The sequence below is a fragment of the Euprymna scolopes genome, chromosome 14 (genome assembly GCF_053919585.1).
Source record: "Euprymna scolopes isolate OS-2025 chromosome 14, ASM5391958v1, whole genome shotgun sequence".
NCBI classification, from domain to species: Eukaryota; Metazoa; Mollusca; class Cephalopoda; order Sepiida; family Sepiolidae; genus Euprymna; species Euprymna scolopes.
This window is the reverse complement of record NC_136495.1, coordinates 54,945,755-54,955,754: the sequence shown is the minus strand read 5'-3', so window position 1 is coordinate 54,955,754 and position 10,000 is coordinate 54,945,755. Positions and strand designations below refer to the sequence as shown.

Sequence of the window (10,000 nt, the reverse complement as noted above, 5' to 3'; positions counted from 1 at the left end):
TTTATGTTTTGCCTCTGCAGCAGTTTGTCTGGCTCACGCAGGTGTTTCATGTGTATTATTCTCCGCATTCAAGGGGTTTCCTTAATATTTCAGCCGTTTTCATTATCGTTAGTCGTTGTATCTTTGCAGCCATTCTTCTGATTCCAATTTCTCCCATTCTTTTTTCAAAGTTTTTCATAATTGTTCCTAGTGCTCCTACTATTATCGGTACTATTTTGATTTTTTCATCATCCAAATCCCTTTTAACTCTCTTGCTAGCTCTGTGTATTTGCTTCGTTTCTACTTTTCTTTCATACTCACCCCGTCGTCAGCTGGGACAGCAAAATCTAAGATTTTTCTTTCTTGTTAATTATTATGACATCTGGTCTTCTTGCTTGGATGGGTTTGTCTGTCTGTATGTCCATGTCCCATAGGATTTTGTGGTTCTCGTTTTCGAGTACTCTTGCGGCTTATGCTTGTACCATTTGTCTGTAATTATTATTATTAAAATTATTATTATTATTAAAATTATTATTATTATTATTATTATTATTATTATTAAAATTATTATTATTATTATTATTAGCATCATTATTATGATTAACATTATTATTATTATTATTATTATTATTATTATTATTACTACTACTACTACTATAACTTGTGTAACGCATTACAAATTACAAGTCAACCAATATAATAATAATGACAATAAATAGATAAATAGCACATATGTTCTTTAGAATACTAGGAAGTACTAAATTAATAAATGGCATTCTGACCTCGATAAGTGCACGCTCTGTAAATCTCAAAAAGATTAACAAATGCATTTAGCGTTTTTAACCCTGTTTGTTTGTTTGTTTGTTTGCGTGTTCTTGTTTTGTTTTGTCTTGCTTTTCCGCTTCACAGGCAATTTTATAAAACTACTACCGTCTCCTATCGGGTGTTTTATTTTTTATTTTATTTTATTGGGAAGCGGGGTAGAAATCGTTCTCACACGTGACCATCGTAAATGGAAGGTCCTTGCGATTGAAAGTGACGTCATGCTAGTTAAGTGCAAGCAATCGTTTTCTGTCGAACAATGAATGAGAACTATTTTTTTTTTAAGCATTAGAAATATCTTTTAAATGCATTAAAAGAAAAGAAAAGACGATTCGATTTATTCTAAACTTCATTCAATATAAATTATTAATTAAAAGGAAAATATGAATAGTAGCTGTCTTATTGCTGTAGGAGTGAATGAGCGTCACGTTATTTTATGTTCAAAATTCGTTTATTTTGATTGTAAGATATATTGATTTCTCTTGGCATAATATAACATTTAAACGAGGCTATTAATTAAACCAAGAATTGTTGTTGTCAAATTAAAGTGAATAAAAATATGTTGAATTTCCTTGAAATAATCCAACCCTACATAACTACTGTGAATATGATTCTAATTTTATGCTATACACATTTTTTTATTGCATTAAAAACTTTTCAAATTCTAATTTTATGTTATACACACTTTTTATTGTATTTAAATTTATGTTATGCGCACTTTTTATTGTAATTAAAAACTTTTCAAATTTTAGGGGAAACAAGCAAGTAATTTGTTTTTAAGATTTGCAAATTTTTACAACTTCCCTAAATTCTGATCTGCCTACGTTAACTCAATCTGAGCTATAAAAAATAATAAATCATAATCTATAATATAAATCTCACCTGTTTGTTTAAATGTACGTATCTATGTATCTATGTATGCATGCCTAACACTTTCGACAGAGGCGACGGATTTTCATGAAATCGGTATTGTTTTGGAGCTCGACCCTTCAGATGACAAATATCGAAAAATTGGCTAAAAACATTGATTCCTTCACCCTCAATTGGGCAGTTTTCTACAAGGGAGGGTCGATTTTTTCGCCGATATTTTCGAAAGTCATCCCCTCTTTTCGATTGACTAGCCTTAATTTAAACATTCATCACTTCCGGTTTGGCGATGGACATAACAGCAAAGACATCGCATTTTTTTTTTTTTTCACGTTCTTTTCCTCCTTCGTGATACAGGTTCGAGCCTGCCTCCTACCACTTTTTTTTTTTTTGCTCAACACACCCCAAACACCTGACCAAGGCCGGTCACGCAGGCTAGTCTTCTATATATATACTAGCGGGGGTACCCAGCGTTGCCAGGGTGTTTGGAGGTGTGTGTGGTGTTAAATAAAAAAGAAACCGGGGGGAGGGGGGTAGGATCGAACCCGAAGCCCTGAGGCGAAGTTTGAAAATAAAATCGGCCAGCCAGAAGTAGTTACTGAAAGATGTTTGAATTTATTTAAGTAAGAACCAAATTGACAGGTGTGCGCACGGAATTCGTCGAGTATTACGACGAGGATGACGACGTATGAGGTCAATGACCAGGTTTGTTTGTTATACGCAAAGTAAAAAAAGAAAACATAAAAACGAACGTTAAAACTTAAGGGGGGTAATCAAAACATCGAAAAACTAACTTAAGGCAAACGAACGATGTTAAATGTAAAAATCGAAAAAACAAAAAAAAACAGAAAAACGAACACGTGAAAAATGGCTTAAATAAGCCTGTTTCGATATCAAAATTTTAAAAATCGGTGGGTACCCAGGTGTTTTTGGGTGTGTGGTCGGGGGTGGATAAGCAAAGTAAAAAAAAAAACCAGAAAAACGAACGTTACGTGAAAAATGGCTTAAATAACACTGGTTCAATATTTAAATTTAAAAAATCGAAAAAAAAAAAAAAAAGAAATCTCACACCACGATTCGAACCCAAAATGTTTTTGGACAATTTTTCGATATTTTTCGTGCGTAGGATGGGGCTTCAATATGATACTGAGTTTGTGAATTTTCGTCGTGTCTGTCGAAAGTTTTTAGCAGACACACAAACACACATACAAACATACATACATACACACATTTTCGCTTTTATCTATCTATATATATAAAAGCGAAAATGTGTGTATGTATGTATGTTTGTTCGTGTGTTTGTTGGTCCGCTAAAAACTTTCGACAGACACAACGAAAATTCACAAACTCAGTATCATATTGAAGCCCCATCCTTCACCCGAAAAATATCGAAAAATTGGCCAAAAACGTTCATTTTTTTCACCCCGAAATCGACAATTTTCGACGGGGGGGGGTCAACAAAAACCGTCCCCCCGTGACGACGACCGGTTCTACACATGCGTCAGATGACGTCATGACCTGATTTATCTTAAATAGTTGAAGAACTGACTAAATTCCATTTACGTCGCGTTAGCTCAGTTGGTTAGCGCGTTGGTTCGTTATCTAAACGTTTTGGGTTTGAATCGTGGTGTGAGATGTCTTTTTTTTTTTTTTTTTTAATTTAAATATTGAACCAATGTTATTTAAGCCATTTTTCACGTAAGGTTCATTTTTCTGGGTTTTTTTTTTTTACTTCGCTTATCCACCCCCGACCACACACCCAAAAACACCTGGGTATCTACCGATTTTTTTAATTTTAATATCGAAACAGGCTTATTTAAGCCATTTTTCACGCGTTCGTTTTTCTGTTTTTTTTTTTTTTGTTTTTTTGATTTTTACATTATCGTTCGTTTGCCTTACGTTAGTTTTTTTTTGTGTTTTTGTTTTCGATGTTTTGATTTCCCCCGCCCCGTTTAAGTTTTAACGTTGTTTTCTTTTTTTACTTTGCTTATAACAAACAAACCTACGTCGTCGTCGTCGTCATCGTAGTAATGCTCGACGACTTCCGTGCGCGCACCTGTCAATTTGGTTCTTACTTAAATAAATTCAAACATCTTACAGTAACTCATTCTGGCTGGCCGATTTTATTTTCAAACTTCACCTCAGGGCTTCGAGTTCGATCCTTCACCCCCCCCCCACCCACCCCGGTTTCTTTTTTATTTAACACCATACACACCTCCAAATACCCGGGCAACGCCGGGTACTCCCGCTAGTCTATAATATAAATCTCACTTTTCTGTTTAAATGTATGTATGTATGTATGTCTGCCTAAAACTTTTGACAGAAGCGACGGATTTTCACGAGATTGGTATCATTTTTAAGCTCGATGTCACAGATGACAAATATCGAAAAATTAGCCAAAAACATTAATTTCTTCACCCTCAACTAGGTAGTTTTTTACAAGGACGCATCGATTTTTTTTGCAAGCCATTTTTGCCAAGTCATTGTATGTATGTATGTATGTATGTATGTATGTATGTATGTATGTCTGCTTGACTTTGCCTACATTTTATGTTCTGAACTTCCGGTCGTGTCATGGAGTAGCAGTAAGACGGCAGATTTTCTTTTACTTTCTTTTCCACCTTCGCGTCATGGGTTCAAGCCTGCCTCCCTACTACCACTTTTTTTTTTTTTTCTTGCTCAACACACACTTCCAAACACCCGAGCAACGCCGGGCACCCAGGCTTTTCTTTCACAAAACAAATATACAAAAACGAATTCTGTCAGAAATAAACACATACACACAAATAATAATAATAAAAACAATAGAAGAGATATATATCCACAGCTACACGTGCAGTTTTAACAGCATTTAATGGATTAAAAAGAAACACTTGAAGTGAATATAATTGTCGTAGTTGAGACGAAAATGTTGTTAAGTTGTTCAACGTTTTTATCGTGGTCCATGGCTTTGGTAGATGCCTTTTTGGATCGCTAACCACACTTATATTTAACGTGAATTGGGGTAAAAGTTATTGTTTTAATGGATGGAAAAAATGAACTGATATATATATATATATATATATATATATATATATATATATATATATACATACAGAAAGTTTAGATGAGAAAGTAATCGGTACTGTTGGTTTCAAACCTGATAATAGGAAACTGTTTAGGTCCCCATATAAAGCTCTCTTCAGCCGATACTCATCTCATATATGAACATAGTAAGGAGTCTATGCAGATCGATCACCATTCCAATATTTTTTCATGTCTCGTCAGGACCTCAGTTGAATCCCAAGTGTATTTCGCATTCTGAAAATAAAACAAAATAAAACTTTATATAAAAAGCTCTACACTCGTATTGAGCACTTTGGAAGAAATATTAGTTTTCAGTTCAGGTCAACAATATACCTGCACTTAATAATTGATCAATATATATATATATATATATATATATATATATATATATATATATATATATATATATATATATATATACTAGCATGGGTGCCTGGGTGTTTTGAGGTGTATGTTGAGCAAAAAAAAAAAGCGGTCAATTTTTTTTAATTTGACCCTATTATGACCCCTTAACATTTATTGTTTTGGGCTCAAATCAAGTTATTAAGTTAGATCCATGTTCAAGAAACCAATATCTAAAATTTCAAGTGTTTAGACCCAAAATCGGAGTAGTTTGGTAGAGTTCTCAAAGGTCAAATCGTTGAATTTTGACCCCTTAACAGCGAAATTTCTGGCCGAAAACCGATCACATCGATTTTCCCAAACCTCAGTACCCTGTATATCAAATTTCTAGTCTGTAGACTAAAAATTGACAGAGTTATTGCATAGGGAAATGTACACAGACAGACAGACAAACAGACAGATAGATAGATTAAACAAAAATATATACGTATACATAAATATATATGGAAACAATATTGTGTGTTCTGTAAAGATTTTACGAAAATATTATGCAAGTATAAATCATGTAGAATATCTGCATCAATATAATTGCATGTAATAGTAAACTAAAGATGATCATCCCATAAGAAACCCGAAAAAACTAATATGGAATTAATTAAAATGAATGTTTAAAAGAATATGAAAATTAGCTAGATCTTTTGCAGATGAATTCAATTCTATGACCAATATATAAGAAAATTGTAATTGCTTTTTAAATAAATAGAAAAGAGTGTTTTTAATATGAATATCAATACACACAAAAGAAACACGAATTTATAGAAGATATATATATATATATATATATATATATATATATATATATATATATATACTAGCAAAAGTACCCGTCGTTGACTGGGTTCAAAAACAGCCTACAAGAAAGTGGACTCTGATTTATGAAAGTATGATGATAGGGTATGAAAAGGAAGTGTTTTTTGAATTTGGGGGTATTAAAATGAAAGTAAAAATAAAATGAATAAATCCCATAATTTATTATACCATACCTGTTCACACTGAAACACTTATCACAATATTCTGTGGATCTATATTAAAAAACCTTGTTAAACTTTGTGACATATTCCCATTCTATGGACGCGAACGAAAACCCCAGGCGAACGAAAACCCCATAATTTTATTATACCATATTTCTTCAAACTGAAACATAATTATCAAAGTATACTTACGCAGATAGATATGAAAAGTCTTTATTAAAGTTTGTGCCTATTTCCATTCTATGGAGGCCAGGCACGAACGCAGACCCCACAATTTTATTATACCATCCCTATTTAAGTTAAAACATACTTATCAAAGTATTATTATGTACATCTATATCAAAAACACTTGTAAACGTTTATTTTTTTTGAATTTTTTATTTCCATACTTTGTGGATCAGGTGCGAACGCAGAACCCACAATTTTAATGAACCACCGTTCTGCCAGATCAAACATACCCATTCCTTTGTCTCGATACATCTTCTATCATTATATGTAATCAGTTTTTTAAAGTAGTTAACCATATAGGAGCCTATTCGTGACCACACACACACACACACACACACGCAATCAGCTTTATATTATAGATATATAGAGAGAAAGAAATAAAAAGGAACAAACCGTATTATGTGTTCATTAACGTTTCGTCTTTATTTCGAGACTTCTTCTGGATGAATGGGATTAAGAAACAAAAAATACCAGTACAAAATATTTGAAAATGTTTCACGTGCAAAGTGTGACGCTGTTCTATTTCAGAAAAACGGAAAAAGACGTTGAAAATTCAAAATAGGAGCCTATTCGTTACCAGACACACACACACACACATTCAGCTTTATATTTTATATATATATATATATATATATACAGACAGACATGCATAATAAAATGAAATATTGAATAATTGAAGATTCATCCGGTAAGAAGTGCTATCTAAAACATAAACAGAGTTTTGCAAAAAAGAAACTGAGAAAAACGAAATTTGATAACAAAACATTTTATACAAATAAAAGAATAAAGTTATTTTTTTAATAATGAAAATGCTCGTAGTTCAATACGTGTTTAGGTAAAAAGCTTCAGAGAATAGATGTTACAAGTCAAGATGTTCATTGTGTGAATATTTGGTATCGTGTATATGTCTGCGTTGCCTTTGTTTTTTAGTCCGAGAGGAGAAGAGGTCACCAACAGCAAATCAGCACTCCTCTCCTGTTCCTCCTCCGACTCCTGTAGCTCCAGCTCCTGCGGCTCCAGTTCACTCCTGTACTCCCAACTCCAGCTCATTCCTGCAGCTTCCAGCTGTTTCTCCAGTTCCAGCTGCACCAACTTCTGCACCTCATGCTCCGACAGCTTTTAACAGCTCCTTTCAGCGGCACCTGTTTCAGCAACTCCAGCTCCTACTTGTACCAACAGTTCCTGCTTCAGCTCCTCCCAGCAGTTCTTATTTTAGCTCCTTCCAGCAGTTTTTTGCTGCTCTCTGTTCCAGTGCTCGTTGACACCCAGCTCTGTGTTTCAGTGCCCAGCAGCATCTGGCACCCTGTTTCAGTGCTTATCAACATCTGGTCCTCTGTTGCAGTGATCATTGATGTCCGGCTCTAGGATCCAGCCCTTGGCTAACATCCACACGAACCGGACCTACCCGAGGTATTTCATCACATCTTAGAGATGTCCACATCAATCTCCGTGTGAGGTAATTCGATGCTGTCCAGGATCCAACTTCTTTACTTCCATTTCTGCAACTTTCATTCCCGTCGATCCAGCCCTTGGTCAGATCCTCGCCAACTGAACCTACCTGAGACATCCCATCACACCTCAGGGACGTCTACGTCAATTGCCTTGTGACGTCATCCCATGCTGTCCAAGATCCAGTGTCCATATTCTAGTTCATCTAGTCCATGCTGCTATCCTGGTATATTGCCTGTTTTCTAACCTGCATCCTTTCAGAATCTTCATCGACCAACTTTATCCAGTTCCTCTACATTTTTCTTGTATATTTATTGCAAAAAATGTTTCTTTTACAACCATTCGCCTGCGTTTGTCCCCTCTTCTTTGCAATTTGCCGTATATATTACCTGTGTCTACTTTATTAGTTGTACGGTCGATCGGCACCAAAACCTATCAGCCCCTTCTAACATAATAATGCAGTAATATATTACTAATGTCGACATGACAATTAAGTAGGTAAATGCTCTTAGCTAAAATGACACAAAAATTAAGTAGACAACATTGGTTTTGAAATTCTATAGTTCGGTTTTCGTTCTTATTCCAAAGAAGCGCCAAAACGTTTTTCAGAATAGTTTAATATAATAAAAAAATATATTTAAAAGTTTACAAAGAAGAAATAGTCTTTATTTGGAAATTTAAAATTAAAATAAAATTTCCAAATAAAGATTTTAAAAAATATGTTTTGATTATAACATATTCTACTAAAAATAAAACCATTCCAAAAAAGAAGCATTTCGAAGTGAAGAATAATTCTTTTTTTTATGTAGAGTTTTAAAATCAAACTGGAGTTATGTAAGTATTAATCAGGACTTTTTCTTCGCAAGACCCAGCAAGACTTCTGCTAAGCAGAAAAATAACCAAACTTTCCCTTTTTCATTCATGTGCCTAGCTAGCGTCAGACGAAATTTTCATAAACAGAGTTTCTTTCGAAGAACTCCCTTCTGTAGAACATTTTACTATGGGACTGCTTCCCTGTAATCTACAACATAGTCGTTTTCAGATTCAATGTCCACAAATATGTATCATAAATCGTGTCCACAAGTAATCAAACTTTGTTCATTCCATTTATCGTTTCCAATCCTCTCATTATATTCATCATTCAACTGACAATCCGTCTTCTTAACCATTATCCTCGAGTTACATTTAGCCTTGATAAGTGGTTACTCATTAGTAAAAACAACTTTGTATGTTTTTATGACAACAATTTCTACAAATAAATTAAATATGACAAAACTAACAAATTGCACGACAAATATGCTAATAGCATTCAAACCTGCTAAACATAATTGCTGAGTTAATTTGGGTTACTTTTTGGTTGGTTGTTCTTCTCTAGAATCCTCCTATATTAAAAAAAAGACAAAAATAAAGAAAAATATGTATAATATACACATCCTTAATGAAACAAAATTATCATGTTCCGAAAATCACCTAAATTGATCAAATAGTTTTATTTTTAAATAAGAAAAATCAAATTTTATGAGTAACAGAAAAGTGGCTGTCTTGTCCGCCATTTTGAAAGCAATCTTTAAAAAAAGGGGGGGGGGCAAATGGAAATAACTCAATAATTCAAACTTGCAATAGTTATTGTAATGCCTACAAATTCCTATTAATCGTTTAAAAATGATTTTTTAAATAAAAAATAAAACTACTTCATCAACTTACGTAATTTTTGTAATATGATAATTTCGTTTCACCATGGGTAGGGATTTTTTTCTTTAGTTTTGCTTTTCAATATAGGGGGAATCCTGGACAAGAACTGTTTGTTTTTGTTTACTTTCGTTTTAAATTAGAACATAATTGTAAAGCAAGCAACACCCAACATTCCATGCTGAGAAAAATTGTGACCAACAATCTCTATAGTAGCCAACAATTTCTTATTTATTTATTAACAATAAATAGACTTATATATTTATTGCGTTTCACAAATCGATCAATAATTAGAACAATAAGATGATATGTTGAATTTTCTCGCTCACACGTCCTTATCCCGCATTCGTTGTCGTGGTCCGCCATTATTAGACTGAACTGTCTTTCCTGTACCAAACGGTCATAGCTAAAACAAACAAAAAATCACATAAAATCTTGGCGGACGTACACGAGTGAGGCCCCTATAGCGAAATACGCATCGGCTCCGATGTTGTACGTAGCACGTTCTAGGGGGCGTTCATTAATCC

General features: G+C 33.8%; 1 protein-coding gene across 6 annotated transcripts in view; it reads left to right on the top strand.

Moving 5' to 3' along the window:
* LOC145293026 (interferon regulatory factor 1-like) overlaps window positions 1-10,000 on the top strand; it is a 196,923-nt gene that overhangs the window by 119,077 nt on the left and 67,846 nt on the right. Inside the window, exon 2 of one of the 6 annotated variants that reach the window (XM_080139322.1) lies at window positions 7,266-8,010. The exons of the other annotated variants lie outside the window; for them this stretch is intronic. The gene's annotated coding sequence lies outside the window, so the exon portion shown is untranslated. The remainder of the gene's footprint in view (window positions 1-7,265; window positions 8,011-10,000) is intronic. 6 annotated transcript variants of the gene reach the window in all.